The sequence below is a fragment of the Nycticebus coucang genome, chromosome 10, assembly GCF_027406575.1.
Source record: "Nycticebus coucang isolate mNycCou1 chromosome 10, mNycCou1.pri, whole genome shotgun sequence".
NCBI lineage: Eukaryota > Metazoa > Chordata > Mammalia > Primates > Lorisidae > Nycticebus > Nycticebus coucang.
This window is the reverse complement of record NC_069789.1, coordinates 61,003,018-61,021,173: the sequence shown is the minus strand read 5'-3', so window position 1 is coordinate 61,021,173 and position 18,156 is coordinate 61,003,018. Positions and strand designations below refer to the sequence as shown.

General features: G+C 46.8%; 1 long non-coding RNA gene across 2 annotated transcripts; it reads right to left on the bottom strand.

The window, feature by feature from the left end:
* Positions 1-789: 789 nt before the first annotated feature.
* LOC128596207 (uncharacterized) lies at positions 790-14,740 on the bottom strand. Of its 2 annotated transcripts, none has more exons than XR_008383092.1 (4): positions 14,672-14,740; positions 13,179-13,279; positions 7,741-7,831; positions 790-3,163 (listed from the first exon to the last, which is right to left on the bottom strand). It is a non-coding gene; the product is annotated as an uncharacterized LOC128596207 (long non-coding RNA). The 2 variants fall into 2 exon arrangements; XR_008383093.1 differs by having other exon boundaries at positions 7,741-7,786.
* Positions 14,741-18,156: the final 3,416 nt, after the last annotated feature.

Sequence of the window (18,156 nt, the reverse complement as noted above, 5' to 3'; positions counted from 1 at the left end):
GGAATGTTATTCAGCCACAAAGAGAATAAAATCGTGTCATGAACAGAACTGGAGAACTTTATGTTAAGTGAAATAAGGCAAGCACAGAAAGATAAATCTCACATGCTGTCACTCATATGTGGGAGAGCAATATTAAAATAATTGATCTCTGGAAACAGAGATAGAATGATGGATACCAGAGGCTGGTAAGGGTATTGGAGAAGAGAGATAAATTATTTAATTAAAATGTATATCTTGGCTTGGCGCCTATAGCTCAAGTGGCTAGGGCGTCAGCCACATACACCGGAGCTGGCGGGTTAGAATCCAGCTCGGGCCAGCCAAACAACAATGACAACTACAACTTAAAAATAGCTGGGCTTCGTGGAGGACGCCTATAGTCCCAGCTACTTGGGAGGCTGAGTCAAGAGAATTGCTTAAGCCCAGGAGTTTGAGGTTGCTGTGAACTGTGATGCCACAGTACTCCACCCAGGGCAACAGCTTGAGACTTTGTCTCAAAAAAAAAAAAAAAAGTATATCTTAATTGTTTTTGTACCTCTTATACAAAAAAGTGTAAGTTTTTTTGTCTTTATAAACTGTATCCATTCGTTATCTTAATAAAAATGAAAATCAACTTAGCCGGGCGTTGTGGCGGGCGCCTGTAGTCCCAGCTACTCGGGAGGCTGAGGCAAGAGAATCGCTTAAGCCCAGGAGTTGGAGGTTGCTGTGAGCTGTGTGAGGCCACGGCACTCTACGGAGGGCCATGGGGTGAGACTCTGTCTCTACAAAAAAAAAAAAAAAAAAAAATGAAAATCAACTAATAAAAAGAAGCATATGAGCATATGTGAGGAAGTGGGGAGTGAGAGTGAGCTTCTTTTTTAAGAAGCTGTGGCTCAAAGGAGTAGGGCGCCAGCCCCATATGCGAGAGGTGGTGGGTTCAAACCCAGCCCAGGCCAAAAAGAAACTGCAAAAGAAAAAAAGAAAATATATAAAGATAAATAGAACAAATAGCTGAGGTGGACACGGCATCAAGGGAGTAGTTGCTGGGATGATAAAGATGTGAGCACTTTCACAGCTAGGAGAGAGCTAATGAGGACAGAAGATAAAGGGGAACCTTGATGGAGAAGGACAGTGAAATGCATCAGTGGCTCCCAGCAACTGCAGAAATAGAAAAATCCATCCTAAAATCATATGAAATCTCAAGGGAACTTGAGCAGCCAAAACAATCTTGAAAAAGAAAAAGTTAGAGGTCTCACAATTTCTGATGTCAAAACTAACTACAAAGCTACAGTAATCAAAACAGTGTTGGCCTCAGCAGTATTGGCATAAAGACAGACATACAGATATATAGATCCATGGGATAAAATAGAATCCAGAAAGAAGCCCTCACGTATATGGTCAAATGATTTTTGACAGGAGTGCAAATAACTTTCAGGAGGAAAGGGACAGTCATTTCAACAGTTGATGCTGGAGAAACTGGATATCCAGTGCAAAAGAATAAGGTTGGAACATTACCTAACACCATATGAAAAATTAAAAGTATCAAAGAATTAAACATAAGAAGTAAAGCTATAAAACTCCTAGAAGAAAACATAGGACAAAAGCTTCACAAGATTGGATCTGGCGATGATTTCTTTGGACACTAAAGGCTCAGGCATCAAAAGCAAAAAATAGACAAACTGGACTTCATAAAAATTTAAAACTTTTGTGCATCAAGGGATACTACCAACAGAGTGAAAAGGCAACCTACAGAATGAGACAAAACATTTGACATTCCTCAAATACTAAAAATAAAATTATTATTCACTCCAATAATTCCTCTTCTGGGTATATTCCCAAAAGAATGGAAACCAGAGTCCTTTTTTTCCAGATTAATATGAGGGTACAAATGTTTAAGATACATTGATTAAAATTCAAAGGTAAAGTTCAAGTTGTAGTTGAGCCCTTCACCCAGGTGGCGTGAAAGCAGGGTCTTGAAGAGATATGTGTACACCCATGTTTATAGAAGATAGGAGCTTCGTTCACAATAGCCAAAAGGTAGAAGCGGCCCAAGTGTACATCACAGATGAGCAGATAAACAACATACACACATGCTATGGCACACACATACAATGGAGTATTAGTCAGCCTTTAAAAAGAAGGAGGCTCGGCGCCTGTAGCTCAAGCGGCTAAGGGGCCAGCCACATACACCAGAGACAGTGGGTTCAAATCCAACCACGGCCTGCCAAACAACAATAACAACTACAACCAAAAAACAGCCAGGTGTGGTGGTGGGCGCCTGTAGTCCCAGCTAGTTGGGAGGCTGAGGCAAGAGAATCGCTTAAGCCGAAGAGTTTGCTGTGAGCTGTGATGCCGCCTGAGAGTTTGAGGTTGCTGTGAGCTGTGATGCCACAGTACTCTACCCAGGGTGACAGCTTGAGGCTTTGTCTCAAAAAAATAAAAAATATCAATATAAATAAATAAAAAGAAGGAAATTCTCACACATGCTACATCAGCGAATCTTGAGAACACTATGCTAAGTGAAATAAAAGTCACAAAAAGATGAATAATCCACTGTATAATCCACTTATATGAGGTGCTGAGGGTATTCAAATGCATAAGACAGAGTAGAATGGAGATCACCCAGGGCTGGTGGAGGAGTTGCTATTCAATAGGTACAGAGTTTCATATGGCAGCATGGAAAAGAGTTCTGTGGACAGATGGTGATGATGGTTACACGACAATGTGAATGTTCTTAATGCCACTGAACATGGTCGTGAACATACTTAAACATGGTCGATATAGTAACTTCTGCCATGTATTTGCCACCATAAAACAATATTGAAAGGTGGGCAGCGCCTATGGCTCAGTGAGTAGGGCACCGGCCCCATATACCGAGGGTATCGGGTTCAAACCCGGCCCCGGCCAAACTGTAACAAAAAAATAGCCGGGCGTTGTGGCGGGCGCCTGTAGTCCCAGCTGCTCGGGAGGCAAGAGAATCACCTAAGCCCAGGAGCTGGAGGTTGCTGTGAGCAGTGTGACATCATGGCACTCTACTCAGGGCAGTAAAGTGAGACTCTGTCTCTACCAAAAAAAAAAAAAAAAATAGTATTGAAAAGGAAAGGAAGAAAAAAAAAAAAGAGCACCAGTGGTCCGGTTGGCTTCAACAGGAAAAAGGACATGATCCCTGAGGCAGAAGGGAAGAGACCTGTGGATAGAGAGAAACTGGGAATTACTAGTGAATCGAAAGGTAAAGGGCATCTATATCCCAGAAGCCTTTGCTTTCTCAGGGAAGAAAAAGGTAAGGGCAGTGGGGGGTGGAGAAAAGAGGGGGCCAGGTGAGTAGGGTAGAAGACAGTAAAGTGGGCTCTGCCCAGGCCTGTCTTGGGGTTCCTCGGCTCAGGGATTCATGTGAAATATGTCAGTCTAGAAATCAAAAAATAACTAAAAAGCCATTTAAATCTTCACTGTTATCCCTTTCTCCTCCCCAAAGAAAAGCCATTCATGACGCCCAGCCTTCTGGATGCCTCCCTGTTGTCTCACAGACATGCAGAGGAGCTGGTCTCAGACTTTTGTCACATTCCTGCTTCATGTTCCATCCAACCTCTCTCCCATATCTGTCCCTGAAAACCATGCTCCCCTCTGACCCAGAGCCCCTGGGAGGCTAAGGGTGGGCTGAGGTGGGCAGGGCCTGGGGCAGTAAAGACATCTGGCCTAAGGAAGGACTTGAGATGGCTGTCAGGAGCCAAGGAATCCAGAGTGGTGAAGCCTGAGTGGGGAGGGAGTGAGAAAGAGCCAACCCAAGGGAAGCTGGGCTCACAGATGAGCAGGGTAGGGAGGGCTTGGACAGGCAGCCCGTGAAGGGTATGAACAAAGGGACTGCTACAGACTGCAAGTTGTTGAAATCCTCAGATATTTATCATCCACCTGCTCTTGGCCAATTTCCTTGGGGAAATTGAGAGAGAGCCCTTAAAGTGTTCATTCACAAGAAAGTAACAACAATAAGACCTGGCTCTTAACTCTGCCAGATCTCTGTTAAATAGAGAAGAGCCTGGTGGTGAAAAGACAGTGGAATTTGAAGCTTACTGATTCTACTGCCAACACAATGGGTGATCTTGGGCAGATTACTTAGCCCCTCTGAACTTCAGGCTCCTTGGTAAAATGGAAGCAATGATGCCATTATCTCTCAATTGTTGTGAGGATGGAATAAGATAGCATCAGTGAAAAGAGCCTTTGTGAGTGAGTCATCATGAGCTATGCTGGCCTTTTAACAAAACCAGATGAGCTGAGTGTCCTTAGCAGAGCAAAGCCTGGGCTGGCAATGTTGTACTTGTGCACCTGGGGGGATCTCGCCTCCAGGCAGTTGATCCCCACAAGAGGCTCAGGGCCTTCAGGAGATCAACACATGTACTTATATAACATCATGTTACAGTAATAGCTACAAGGCCACACTTGACATATTCAAGCCTTAGAGAAAGACTGTGAGATAAGTGTAGTCGATTTCTGTTATTTGGGTAGTTACGTTCTGTAAAGTCACTGTGAACCCTGGATTAGCAAATATTGATCAGTTGCTCCTAGGGAAAACACAGGCTTAGATTCCCACAAGCCTCCTGTCACAACATTTTTATCAACCAATCAGTTCGTAATGTTGTTTCATGTGTGTTTCTGCTTAAAGACACCTTATATGGGGCCAGATACGAGGGCTCACACCTGTAATCCCAGTGGTTTGGGAAGCAGGAGGTAGAAGGATCATGTGAGCCGAGGATTTCAAGGTTACAGTAAGCTATGATCATTCCATAGCTAGTTTCAAAGATCATTCCATTTTGTTTCAAAAACAAACAAAAAAAACCAAAGGGCACCTTATATAACACCTTATTTAATAATTCATTATATGTTGTTGATTCATTTGAACTCAACTCACAGCCAACAGCACTGTAACTCACGCCCACACAATGCTTGGTAGCCGTTTTGAACAGTAAAATCAGCAACAAAAAACACAAGTATGCAGAAGACATGGCGCTAAATACAAAACATGCTTGTATACAGGCTGAGAACTGAAATGAGAAGCTGGAGTGTCACCTTATTCAGTCAAATGTTTCAACATTCTGTATGACTACAAATGACCACAGCTCCACAAGTATTGATTTGGGGGTTACAGATAAATTTTAGCAAGTAAGCTAACTTTTAAATACAAAATTCATGTATTATGACTGTGTTATTACCACCATTCTACAGAGCAAGAAACTGAGGCTCGTTGGGGTAAACACTTTGCACCCAGACAGCAAGAAGCAGAGCCAGGATTCAACCCCCATATAGAGCCTCCTATTGTACACTGTTCTCCAAACCATTTCATGGATAAGGCCCTGAAGCCCAGAGAGGTTGCTGAATCACGTAAGGCCACACAGGTATTGGGGGCAGTTTAGGGACTGACTCCAGCCCCAGGACCTGTAGACTATTGATTTTTCCATAACAGTACCCCTCCCTTTATGAAGTGCCTTACCTGCCTATGTTGTGCCTTCTCACCTCCCATATTCTTTCTCTTCTATTCTACCCGGGGACCCTGGGAACAGGATGGGGCGTTGGGGAGCAGGGGTCAGATGTGTGACCCTGGGAGATCCAATCAAGACTGCTCCATTAGAGTAGGGCGGGCTCACCTGGGTGGGTGTGTGCAGCTCAGGCCACCAGGGGGCGCACCCTCCCTCCCTGCGCCCCACATCTTCCCACCCCCAACACACACAGGGAGCGTGTCAGCCAGCCAGAGTGGTCCCAGAAAAGGCAAAAGGAACAATGGGGTAATTGATGCAAATGCACCATGAAAGACAAATTGTTCAGATGAAGCACATTCCGGGGTCCTGCCAAACGCCCAGGGTGTGTGGAATTTCAAGGAAAAGCTGAGTAGATTTAGGCTGTCCAGCTGGGCCCCTGTGCCTCCCTGCCCCAGCTTCTAGCCTAGGCTCACCTCCCTTCCTTGGAATGCTGCAGACTTGGCCAGGACTCACAGAGGCCTACCCCAGCATAAAGGGGGGGTGGCAATGGGAAGAGAAGGAAAAGGTAGAGAGATGGGAGAAGAACCGACTGGCAGGACATGACCCTCACTGCAGGTGGGACCCTGGTGCCCACCTTCAGATGCCCTTGCTCCTCCAGGACCCACACAGCCTTGAATACACTTCCCACTCCCAGGGCTGGTATATACCCTGGAGCTTCCTCTTACTCCCTGGGTGGCCTCTAATAAAGCCTTCCATTTCTTTGAACTTCTGTTTTCTCACACGTAGAATGGGAGTAATCATCTTTTGCATTTAGACCACAGGTTTGTCGTGAGGATCAAATGAGAAAGATCAGGAGACCTCAGCATCTCTGTTCCTTTCTGTTCAAAGGAGGCCACTCCTCACACTCCACCAGAAGCCACCCTAGGCAGCCGATATCCTGCCTCCCACACTCCAGAAAGCTAGAACTTGCTACCCAGGCCCACCCCTGACTCCCTGGAGACCTCCAGGTGACCCCAGCCCTAGCACTGGCCCTGTAGTATGAGCTCCCAGCCTTCCTCCCACTCCAGGATCTGAACTTCCGACCACCCCCCAAGGCCAGGGAGGGTGGAACAGGATCTGAAACCCAGGCCCGCACAAGGGCCTCTTGTCCTGCTGGGCAGCCTGGCACGGCCTGTCCTATCCGAGGAGGCTCTCAGGGACTATTGTCTTTCTTTCATGGCTTGGGGGAGGGGCAGAGTGACTAGCCTCATACCCCAGCCCACCTCCTAATGTGCTGTGACTATAGGTTTTAAAACTTCCCCCAACCCTATGATGAGCAGGATTTGTTCTGCAGCTGCCAAGCATGGCTGTTAATCACGAGGGCTCTGCCCCTGCCTCCTGCCCCTTGCCCCTTCCAGAAAAGCTCAATTCCCATCCTCTGTCTTCACAACCCCCATTCTATCCTGGCCCCTTTGCTTTCTTCAGGAAAGGAGTAATTCATACAATGCACTTAGCAGAGTACTTGCTTATGGTTAGCATTCAACAAAATGTGAATATTGACTAACCACCACCCTAAGTCACTCAGGACAGGGATTTAAAACTCCCAAGACTCCTTATCTTTATTATCTTCAGCCAGAGACGCCATCTTCCAGTAATTCACCAAAATGACAAACACAAAGGCAAAGAGGAGAGGCACCCAATACATGTTCTCTAGACCTTAGTAGAAAACAAGGAGGCTCGGCACCTATAGCTCAAGCGGTAAGGCGCCAGCCACATACACCAGAGCTGGCGGATTCAAATCCCACCCGGGTCTGCCAAACAACAATGACAACTACAGACAAAAAGTAGCCAGGCATTGTGGCAGGCACCTGTAGTCTCCAGCTACTTGGGAGGCTGAGGCAAGAGAATCACTTAAGCCCAGGAGTTGGAGGTTGCTGTGAGCTGTGATGCCACAGCACTCTACCCAGGGCGACAGCTTGAAGCTCTGTCTCAAAAAGAAAAAGAAAAAAAAACAAGTAGTTGTTTCTTTGGCTATATACATGTGAATCTATGAGAAAGATGATGTTGGAGACATCAAGGGAAAGGGTACTGTTCAAAAAGGCATGCCACACAGATGTCACTATGGCAAAACTAGGAGAGTCTATAGTGTTACCCAGCAGGCTGGTGGCATCGTTGTAAACAAATAAGTTAAGGGCAAAATTTTTGCTGAAAGTATTAATATTCATATTGAGCATATTAAGCACTCTAAGAGCAGAGATAGCTTCCTATAATGTGTGAAGGAAAATTGTCAGAAAAAGAAGGAAGCCAAAGAGAAGGTTACCTGGGTTCAATGGAAGCCCCAGCTGCTCTCCCTCGAGAAGCACACTCTGTGAGAACCAATGGAAAAGAGCCTGAGCTATTGAACTTATTCTCTATGAAATCAGGACATAAAAATAGACATAAAAATGCTTCTCTTCATTGAGTAGAAGTGTAGTATCCCCTTCCCTAAAGAAATATTCCAAGCAAACTTTAATAGTGTCCTAAAAAAAACCAAAACTCCCAAGCCTTTACTCTGGGCCCCATATTCCAATTTTTATTCCCCCCCCTCCCGTTGGCCATACTTTATGTCACTTTCAACATCTTGGAGCTCCACAGAGAACCATTCTCCCAACCCACAGACGTGGGTCCTAATCTCACCTCTTACATTGTACAAACTGTATAGTTTTGAGCAAGTTAATACCCAAGTTCTCTAGATTCTCAATTTCTTTATCCACAAAGTGAGAAGGGATTATCTCTGCTCTAGGAGGTGCGGAAGATCAAATGAGATAGTTATAAAAACTCCATAAAAATTTATTACCAGGTCACACAGCAGAGAGATTATTACAATTATCAGCATGGTAATAGATGGTCTTCCCACCCACCTGAGATAAGAGTGTCCTCTTCCAGCTTCTTGGAAACTATAATAATAACTAAAATAGTAATAATTGTCCCTGAGGTGGGTGATCTCCTAACTTTACTAAGCATTTTCGCACTCTTGGAACCATTATAACTTTCCCAAATAGATGTAATGTAGAGAGGCAGAATAATTTCAGAGAGCTGGAAACTTTCAGCATCACTCAGGTCATTTACAGAGAATTTATTATCTTCCAAAGATAAACAAGTTCCCTGCTTCCTAGACACTTAGATCCTAGTTAGGAGAGAGCTAAGTAAATAGCTGCATCTCAGGAGCCCCACCCTGGGCCAGTGTTCGATTTCCAACAGGTCCAGGGTTCATCCCAGGGCCAGGTATAGTCTAGTTCTGAACAAAGGCCTTTTGGATGCTAGTGATGACTGAAGAGAAAGCTCAAGTGGCCTGGGCAACACCCTTCCTGCTGTGATCCTGGCCAGCCACACCAGGGGTTAACCACACCCAGCCCTTCCTGGCTGCTGGCAGGATAGGAAGTCTTAAGTCCCCTCAATAAACAATACTGGGGCCACTTGCCAGCATCACACACATTGGCAGAAGCTCTGCTTGGACCATAGAACCCCCACTTGGACCAAAGAACCCCCAATCCTTTCCCAGCTCAGGCCCAGGGATGGGATCTGCAGACCTGGACAGGGTTAAGTCCATAGTATATTCCTAGGCCCCAGCTGTTTCACGTGGGCTGGGGGGATTTTCCCTACTGTGGGACTGCCAAGCCTTTGCTGGGGAAAGATGCGTCTCAGGGAGAGAAAAAGAAGAGTCCTTGCTCTGAGGCCAGACTCCCCTGTCATGCAGCCAGGGCCTCCCACGCAGGCGCCAGCAGAAAGGAGGGGGCAAGACAGAGGGGCCAGGGGATTCAGGACAAGACAGGCTGGGCTCTAGATACCGCTTGGGCAAAGGCGAGCGGGCCCTGTCTGTCCTGGGCCTCATCTCAGTTGGGGACAGCAGTCTGTGGCAGAGAAGTTGGTGTTGGAGTTCAGACACCAGGCTTCAATTTCTAGATGAAAATATGATGTTTTGCTGCTCTATGCTTCAGTTTCTCCCCTTCTGGGCTCACCCTTTTGGGTAGCCTAGTAATGGACCTCTACGAAGTCCATTTTCTAATTCTTGGGATCTGTGAATGTTAGTTATATGGCAAAGACTTTGCAAATTACATTAAGGATCTTGAGATGGTCAGATCATTCTGGTGGTCTGTAACTGTCGTCATAAGTACCTTTATAAGAGGGAGGCACGTAGAGATTACAGACAGCAGATGAAAAGGCATTGCGACCACAGAACCAAAGATGAAAAGTGCTATCCCACGTGCCAAGGGACACCTGGAGCCACGAGCAGCTGAAAGAGGCAAGAAACCTGTTCTCACTCAAAGCCATCAGAAGGAACACGTTGCCAACACATTGATTTCAGCCCAGTAATACTGATTCCAGACCTTTGGCCTCTAGAACCTCTAAAGAAGAATTTTCTGTTATTTTAATCCACCAACTGTGTGGTGATTTCTTACAGCAAGGAGGGAAACCAATACAACTTCCTTGCCTTCAAGGAGTTCTTCTACTCTGCCGTGGATAGCACTTTCAATGGGTCACAGACAACATTCCACCCTGGAAACTTCCCGGATGTCCTGAGCTAGGAAAGTAGGATGCCCTGTGCTAAGCATGTCACCTAGAAAGTGTGCTGCCCAAGTGAGAGGCGGGAGAACCCAGCTCTTCCTCCTCCCCGTTCTCTCCTGGCAACTCATGCAGCCTCCAAGACCACCAGACTAAGCCCTGAGCATCTTCTCTGTGCTAGTGTAGACCACTCCCCAAGCCCACAGCACTCTAGTGTCTTATAGTAGTCAATAATCTGAGTGACCCTCCTTACTTTCTAAGAATGCAAACTGCCAAATCTGGGGAGAAGCAGGTAGGTAAAGAGGGATGGAGATTCTAGAATCTCGGTCACTCAGCAAACACTGAACTCTTATTCTGTGCCAGGCACAGGGGCAGGCACTAGAGACAAAAGGTAAAGAGAACATGTCCCCTACTTGGAAAAGAGAGACAAACAAGTAAACTAAGGTGATCCCAATAGGAGTGTATGAAGGGCTATGATGGGTATGAGCAGAGAAGGGGCACTTGACTCTGCCTGGGGATATGAAGAGAATCCTGGAAAGCCTTTCTAAAGAGGTATCCATACTGGCTCTGTGCCTGTAGCTCAAGCAGCTGGGGTGCCAGCCACATACACCAAAGCTGGTGGGTTCAAATCCAGCCCAGGCCTGCTAAACAACAATGACAACTACAGCCAAAAAATAGCCAGGTGTTGTGACGGGCACCTGTAGTCCCAGCTACTTGGGAGACTGAGGCAAGAGAATCACTTAAGCCCAAGAGTTGGAGTTGCTGTGAGCTGTGACGTACGCCAGGGCACTCCACCCAGGGCGATAGCTTGAGACTCTGTCTCAAAAAAAAAAAAAAGAGATATCCATACTACATATTAGTTATCTATTGCTGTGTAACAAATTATTACAAATTTAGTGGCATAAAACAACACACATTTCGGTCTCACAGTTTGTATGGGGCAGGAACCTAAGCATGTTTTAACTAGGTCCTTGCTTCAGGGTCCCTCACAAGGCTGAAGTCAAGGTATCAGCCGGATGGAGTCTCATCTGAAGGCTCAACTGAGGAAGACCTACTTCCAAGCTTACATGGTTGTTGGTAGATTGACTTTCTTGTGGGCTTTGGCCAGAGGCCATTCTCAGTTCTTTGGAAAGGCCAAATGGGCCTTTTCAACATGGCAGTTTCTTTACCAAAATGAGCAAGGGAGAAAGTTGAATAAGCAACATGGAAATCACAATCAATACAGCCTAATCACAGGAATAACATCTCCTCCCATCCTATGTTAGAAACAAGTCATGAGGGCAGATCACTCTCAAGTGGAGGGAATTATACAAAGGCAGAAATTCCAGGAGGCAGAGTTGGTGGAGCAGGGGGCATCTGACAGTCTGCCTGCCACAGTGACTCCAGAACAGAGTATTAAAGGAGCAGTAAGGACCAGCTGGGAAATGGCAGGAACAGAGGCTCAAGGGGAGCATGGAGCTCTATTGGAAAGACCAGAACAGAGAGGCCTGCCACTGCCTGAGAAAATCAACAGGACTCTGTCCACATGCAGCCTGTGTCTGCTTTGTACTACATGCTCACCTGTGCTGTACTCTGGGCCTTTTATATTTACATGGTATTCCTGAGGGGAGGGAAGATGATAGTTCCTATCCTATGTTTGTGACTAAGGCCCAGACCAATCAGAATGTGATCACTAGCCAATGGCCTGATGGGGTTCCCTTCTCCAAGGAATATTTTAATATAAACGGGATCTGACAGAAAATTACAAAAGCTAAGCTGCAGCCTGAGGAAGACACAGGAAATAGAGGAGCAGAGCTAGATTGCCCTTATTGACAGATGGCACTCCCCAGGACCCTGGCATGTGAGCCTAAGAGGATGTGTGTGGGGATGCAGGTGGCGTGTATATGTGTAACACCATTCAGTGGGCTCCATTCATTCAATAAATCCCTACAAACCACTTGGGTCCCAACCCCCAGGGACAAAACAGTAGACTTGCTTTTTCTATACCCTGAGCTCTCGGTGAATATCACTATCAGAGCTCACTGAGCATCATCCCTTTGGGCTGGCAACTTCTGAATCTTATAGAAACTTATTAAAAATATAAATTCCTGGGCCCCAGCTCCAGAGGTTCAGAATCAGTGGGCTGCAGGCAGAGCCAGGGGTCTAGGGTTCTGTGCTTTTAATAAGCACCCAGGGGATTCTGACTATCAGCTGGATTTGAAACCTACTGATTCACTTCAACTCCTTTGCTTTACAAGTGAGGAAAGTAGGACCCAGCAAGGAGAGATTTGCTCCAGGTCACAGAGGGAGGTAATGGCCCAGCCTGAATGGGGACCCAGGAACACCACCTCCCTGGCCCAGGCTGCCAGCATCCCTGCTGAAAGCCACTTCAGTGTCCTCTCCTGCGTTCTGGCTGGCCACACACATGCCTGCTTTCTTACAGGCTCTGCTCATTTGAAATGTGCCAAGAGCTCCTGGGAGACTATCCCTGTTCACCCACACATAGTAGGCACTTGGCCCAGGAGCAAATAAGCCCCCAGCACAGTACAGTATACACACATACATGTATAACTTCATGTTCATTCTTTCAACAAGTCTTTACTGAGGGATACATCCATTATGTGCCAGCAGCTAGTCTGAGGCTCCAGCAGTGAGTACAACAAGGAAAGCAGGGCCCTGCCCTCTTGCACCTTCTAGTCTAGAGCAGTGAGCCAAGGGGCTGCTTCAAGCCAGTCCCAGCAGCTGGCCTCTGCCCAGGCCTAGGAGCAGCTGAACTGAGTTGCAGGTGCGTGGCTGCTGGGGCCAGGGTGCACCTCTCACCAGACTGGAGGCAGAAGACCTCTCAGCTTTGGAGATTTACATATTTGGAAATCAGGAGGCACTGAGCACAGCAAGATTCCCCTGCATCCTCCCAGGCACCCTGGACTTAACTTACCAAGATCTTCTAGGTTGAACTCTCTGCCCAGCAATGGGCACTGGCAGCAGGTGCTAAAAGCATACAGGACCAGCAGGCTAGCTGACAGGAGTCCCCAGATCTCCTGCAGAGGTCAGGGAGAAAGAGCTGGGAGACTATCACCTTTCTACATTTGCACTGGCCCAGATGCATGCATGCCACTGCCTATAGTGGAGGACTGTGGAAGGGAACATTTGTCTTTCTAATTCTAGACTCAATGTTGGCTCAGGGACACTGGCTCGACCATGGGAAGGACACTTTACTTCCCAGAGCCTTAGACTGACCATCTGTAATCCACCAGCAAATATGCTCAGCTCCTCCAGTCCCATAGGGCTATTGCGATAATGAGATGAGGTCACATCTGAAGGTTCTTTGAGTCAAATCCCTGGGAAAAAACACAAGGATGACAACCAAGATTACAGGACAGAAAGGTGAAGGTGGAGGAAGGAGTCTTCCAGAGACCTTATGGGAAAAGGCCTATATTTTGCCTCACTGGAAAATAGACCATTCTGGACTCTGTGGGAGACCACCCAGACTGTGGGAAGTGCTGGCTGGTTGTGTGTATTTTGGAAGTGGGGTAAGCACAGAGTGCCCCCAAAGTCTCCTTTTGCGTAAATAGCTTAAAACTCCAAACCGCGCCCCTGACCACCCCAGTCAAGTATAATTAATAGATGCTGTTGGCTCTTGAGAGCTGCTTTCTGAAAGCAGCTGGTCTCTCTGCACTGTCTCCATTAGCATGGAGGCCCACCCCCTCAAGGCAGGGAGTCAACCAAGGATTCTTCAGAACTTGCGAGTTATCCTCCTGGCTTGGTTGGCGACATGCTCTATGAACTCAGAAGGATTGTGCAACTTGTCCTCTCTTCCCTGACAGGGGGACGGGGCCTTCACGTGTGTGGAAGGCTCTGAGCCATTGGAATGGAGCCTGGCAAAGAGGATGACAGTGCAACACAGCCTGATGACAGAGACATCCTGATGAAGTGAGGCCTAGTCTCTCCATCCTCACTCTTAACCAGGAAGTTCAAATGCCGGGGGGCAAGATCTGAGAGCTACCATGAAAAAATTCCAAAAACCAGAAAACACACCAAGAAGGTACAAAAGATTAAAGAGATCACAGGACCCAGGGTCAGGAGGCAGAAATCCATGCTGAGCCACTGGCTGGCTGGGGGACCTCAGGCTGCTCTATCTGAGTTTCAGCTTCAGCCTCTGTCAGAGGATATTTATCTTGAAGGGATGTCAATCTAGCATAAAGTCTGAAATTTAGGCCATAATTCGTGAAAACTAGGAATTAGGATTAGATAAAAGTGCTCCGTAAGTGTTACTAATTTAAGTTGTTAATTGCATGCAGTTTTCTAAATAGGGAAAAGTCACTGAGAGGATTATTACATTCCTGTAATAACAAACATTCATTGCGCACTATCTAAGTGCTTTATCTACTTTACAGGCCTCCTCTCAACTTCTCACAATTATCTTCGGAAGTAGGGCTATCATTTCCATTTTCAGGAATGCCAAATAACTTGCCCAAGTCACATGGCTAGTATGAGACACAGTGGGAATTCACACTCAGGTCTGTGATTATTTCTTAACTGCTGCTGGAATACCTCTGAGAGGGTTTCATGGGGGTGCCCTGTGTTGGGCATTCACTAACGAGGCACTATCTCATCAGTGCCTCCCACTTCCCTTTTCCGTTCCCACCACTAGTCCTCATTAACTCATTTAACTCTGTTCCTCATTGACTTCTCTGCTCCCAGGGTCTCCTTTCTTCATTACTGCTACCAACCTAAAACACACTGCTCACTGTACTTCTGCCCACCATCCAGTGGGGACCCAGCCATTCCACCTGAAGAATATCCTGAAAAAAACAACCAGAGACAAAAACAGAGGTAAATAAGCAAATAGTCATCAAGCTTTATATCTGAGCTTTATATTTGTACAGAGAAAAAAATGAAAACAAACATGAATGCCCAACAATTAAGGATTGTTTTGCTGAATGAATAATAGCAAATATAATAAAATAACATACAGGCATTAAAAGAACCATTTAATGGCATGGCCTCATAGCCATATCGATATTTTAATATATCGATACATTAAAAATTAGGATATAATAGCATACCCGTAGTATGACCCCATGTGTGAAAACCAATTACACATTATATGTAATATTTATATATTACATATTTGCACAGAAATAAAGATAGAAGGGAATACACCAAAATGTTAACAAACATCTCTGAGAGATAGGAACATGAAAATGATTGTTTTGATTTTTATGATTTTGTGTGCTTTCACATTTTTCTTCAAAGAACATACTTTTATTATAATAAAAATGTGTATGCATGTGCGTGTGTAATAGAACTCTGTGCTGGGCTCCCCACGACCTGTAGAAAGAAGCCCAGACACCCAGCCCAAGGTCAGGGTGCTCCAACCCAGCCCACTTCCCTGGTGCTCAGCTGTCCCACCCCCAGGGCTGTGCAAACCTGTTTGTGTCTCCTGTCCTGCCTTGCCTGCCTTTTCTAGTCCTGGCACCTTTGTACAGGTGATTTCTTCCACCTGGAATGCCGTTCCCCCTCTCTCTGAGGGTCACAATCCTATCCTGCCCAAAGGCCAGCTCAAATGTTCTGCCTGCACTTTACAGTACCCCCCCCCAACCTTGCTGCCGTGTCTGTCTCAATTGCCTGTCCTTGTGCAGCAAATGCTCTGTGTTTAATAAAGCACTGAGGTTGAGTTGAATTGAACTGAATTGCGTTTGGCCTCTAGTAGAGGCCCCCAGAGCTAATTGGAGCACCCCCCAAAGACCCTGAGTTCTCTTACCTCCCTGCAGCTGGGGGCCTGGGTCTCTCCTCTGAGATGATAGGAAACCAATAGTGCCTGAGTCAGGGTTAGATGATCCTTGGGGGCCACAGAGCTGTTGCCCACAGGCTTTGACTCTGCTGGTGCAGGGAGGCTGAGTGCTATGGACAGAGCTGACTGGTGAGATCAAGAGGCCAGGAGATGAAAGGCTTCCCATCCCCAGGGGAGGGGGTAGCATGGGCCAGCTATCTCAGCTTGCTCAGGGTGGAGGGGAGTCTCAGGATATGGAGCTCTCTGTGCTGAAACTGGAGAATCCCAGGCCAACTAGGATGGTTGCCAGCACACGAGTGCTCCCTCTAGGCCTCTGGGACCAGGACGGCTGCCACACAGGGCTGTGGCTTCTAGTCCTTTAGCTCTCATCTGTGCAGGCTGGGGTGACCCTGCACTCAGGTCCTAAGAAAAAAGAGCATCTCAGACCAAAGCAGCAACAAATTTCTGACCCTGGAACATTACTCATTCTCTCAGGGTTCTCACTGCTCCTTCCTAACCTGCAGTCCCTCTGTTCTTCCCAGCTATTCCTACACAGATCCTCCCAGCCCAAGGGACACTTTCCTGGGTCCCCCTTGTTTAGGGGCCTGGTTCCAGTCACTTTCTCCACAAAGCCACCATCATCCACAGCCCACAAATCCTTTCCTTCTCTGTCCTCTCACAGTCCCGACTCCTTAGTGGTTAATCCTCACTGATTGTCTTGCTTTGAGCTCCTTTCTCCCAGCAAAATTGTGGAATCATTCACTCACTCATTCACTGGTGCAAAAAGAATTAATCTAATTGGTATTGGGTTAGAGTCCCACTGTGATCAGATTGACTCCTGGTTCTACCACTTATTAGCTGCTGTGTGACCCCAAACAAGTCACTTAATCTCTCTGGGTCTTATTCTCTTAATATAAAACACAGGAGTCATAATAATGGCACCTAACTCAAAAGGTTGTTGGGCCATTACATTATTTAACAATTTTATGGTTCTTAGATCAATGCCCAGCACCCAGTAAACACTATATACCTTTTGCCATTATTATCACTAAGAGTCTACTGTGTGCCAGATACTCTGAGGCACCAGGAATATAAAAATGGTAAGTCCAGGAACTGACCAGTCTAGTTGGACAGGCCAACACATAAGCCAGCAATTGCAACACAGTGTGACTAATGGAGAAGGTATGGCTGCACACGGAGGGAGAGCAGTTACTCAGCCTGCCCTCCAGGCAAGGCAGCCAGGAGAGGCTTCTCAGAGGTGGTGACATGAAAGAGACAGCTAAGCCAGCTATACAGAAATGTGAAGAAAATTGGGGGTACCTAGGCCTGGCAGTGTGAAGTAGCCTTCACTGGTCCTGGAATGGGGGTAGTTTGAATGCCAGGGTCCAAGATATGGAGCGTGTGGAGTCTCAGCCACTAAAGAGAGAGAGAGCCCTGACGGAGGGGAGCAGGCACTTTCAAGGAGCTTGGCCTCCTCTCCTTGCAATGGTGAAACTACTAGCAATTTTAGCAGAAGAATGAGTTGCATTGTGGATGGTACACTTCAGTGGACCACAGTGGCAGACTGGAGCAGGAGATTGAAGGGTGCCAATCTCTGCAGCCACACGGCAGCTTGGCACACAGCCAGGCACAGTCTGGCCAGGGTCCTCCAGTCCTGGCCCTGTTGAAACAGCTGCCCACAGAGCCTACACAGCCCCAACAGATTTCAAGATTACACACCATAATGTTTTGTAGATGTGCCCTCATGCCTTCCTGCTACAATTCCAGCTCTCAAACTCTCATTCTGGCTCTCCCCCCGGTCTGCACTCTCACCCTTGTAACAGGCTCACTCTTGCCAAAGCCTCAGCTCCCAACCCCAGCTCACCCTGACCAGAACAAGCCCATCCCTTCTCCCCTCGGCCTCCCTACCCCACCTCATCAGACTCCCAGTTGCTCAGCTCAGACTTGCCCTGTCTCATTTTCCCATGGATGACTCATGTATCGGGTTGGGGTGAGGCCAGGGCTGCTGGAGCAAGGGGAGAGTTGGTGGCAACAGCTCCTCCCTGGCTTCACAGCATCTTCAGACCCACTGAGCAAAGTTTTTCCATCTCATGCATGTCTGCTGGCACTGTTACGGCTTATTTACGCCCCCAAAGAAGCCTTGACCCTGCCCTGTGGTCCAGCCAAGGCTTCCTAGGGTGAAGGCCTATGCTCTTTCTTAGAAATTCAGAGCAGTGAGGACATCCATGAACTCAGGAAGCAGGTCCCTTCTGCCCTATCAGATATGGCAAGGACTCCCCAAAGAGTTTATATATAATATCTTCAAAAAAAAAAAAAACAACCTGGTCTTGAACCCCAGACCTCTGTGCTGGCAGAGTTCTTGGAACCTTCAGACAACTAATGGGCTTTTACAAATGATAGTAGTAACATCCATTGCAACAAGCACCACCTATACTTATGTAC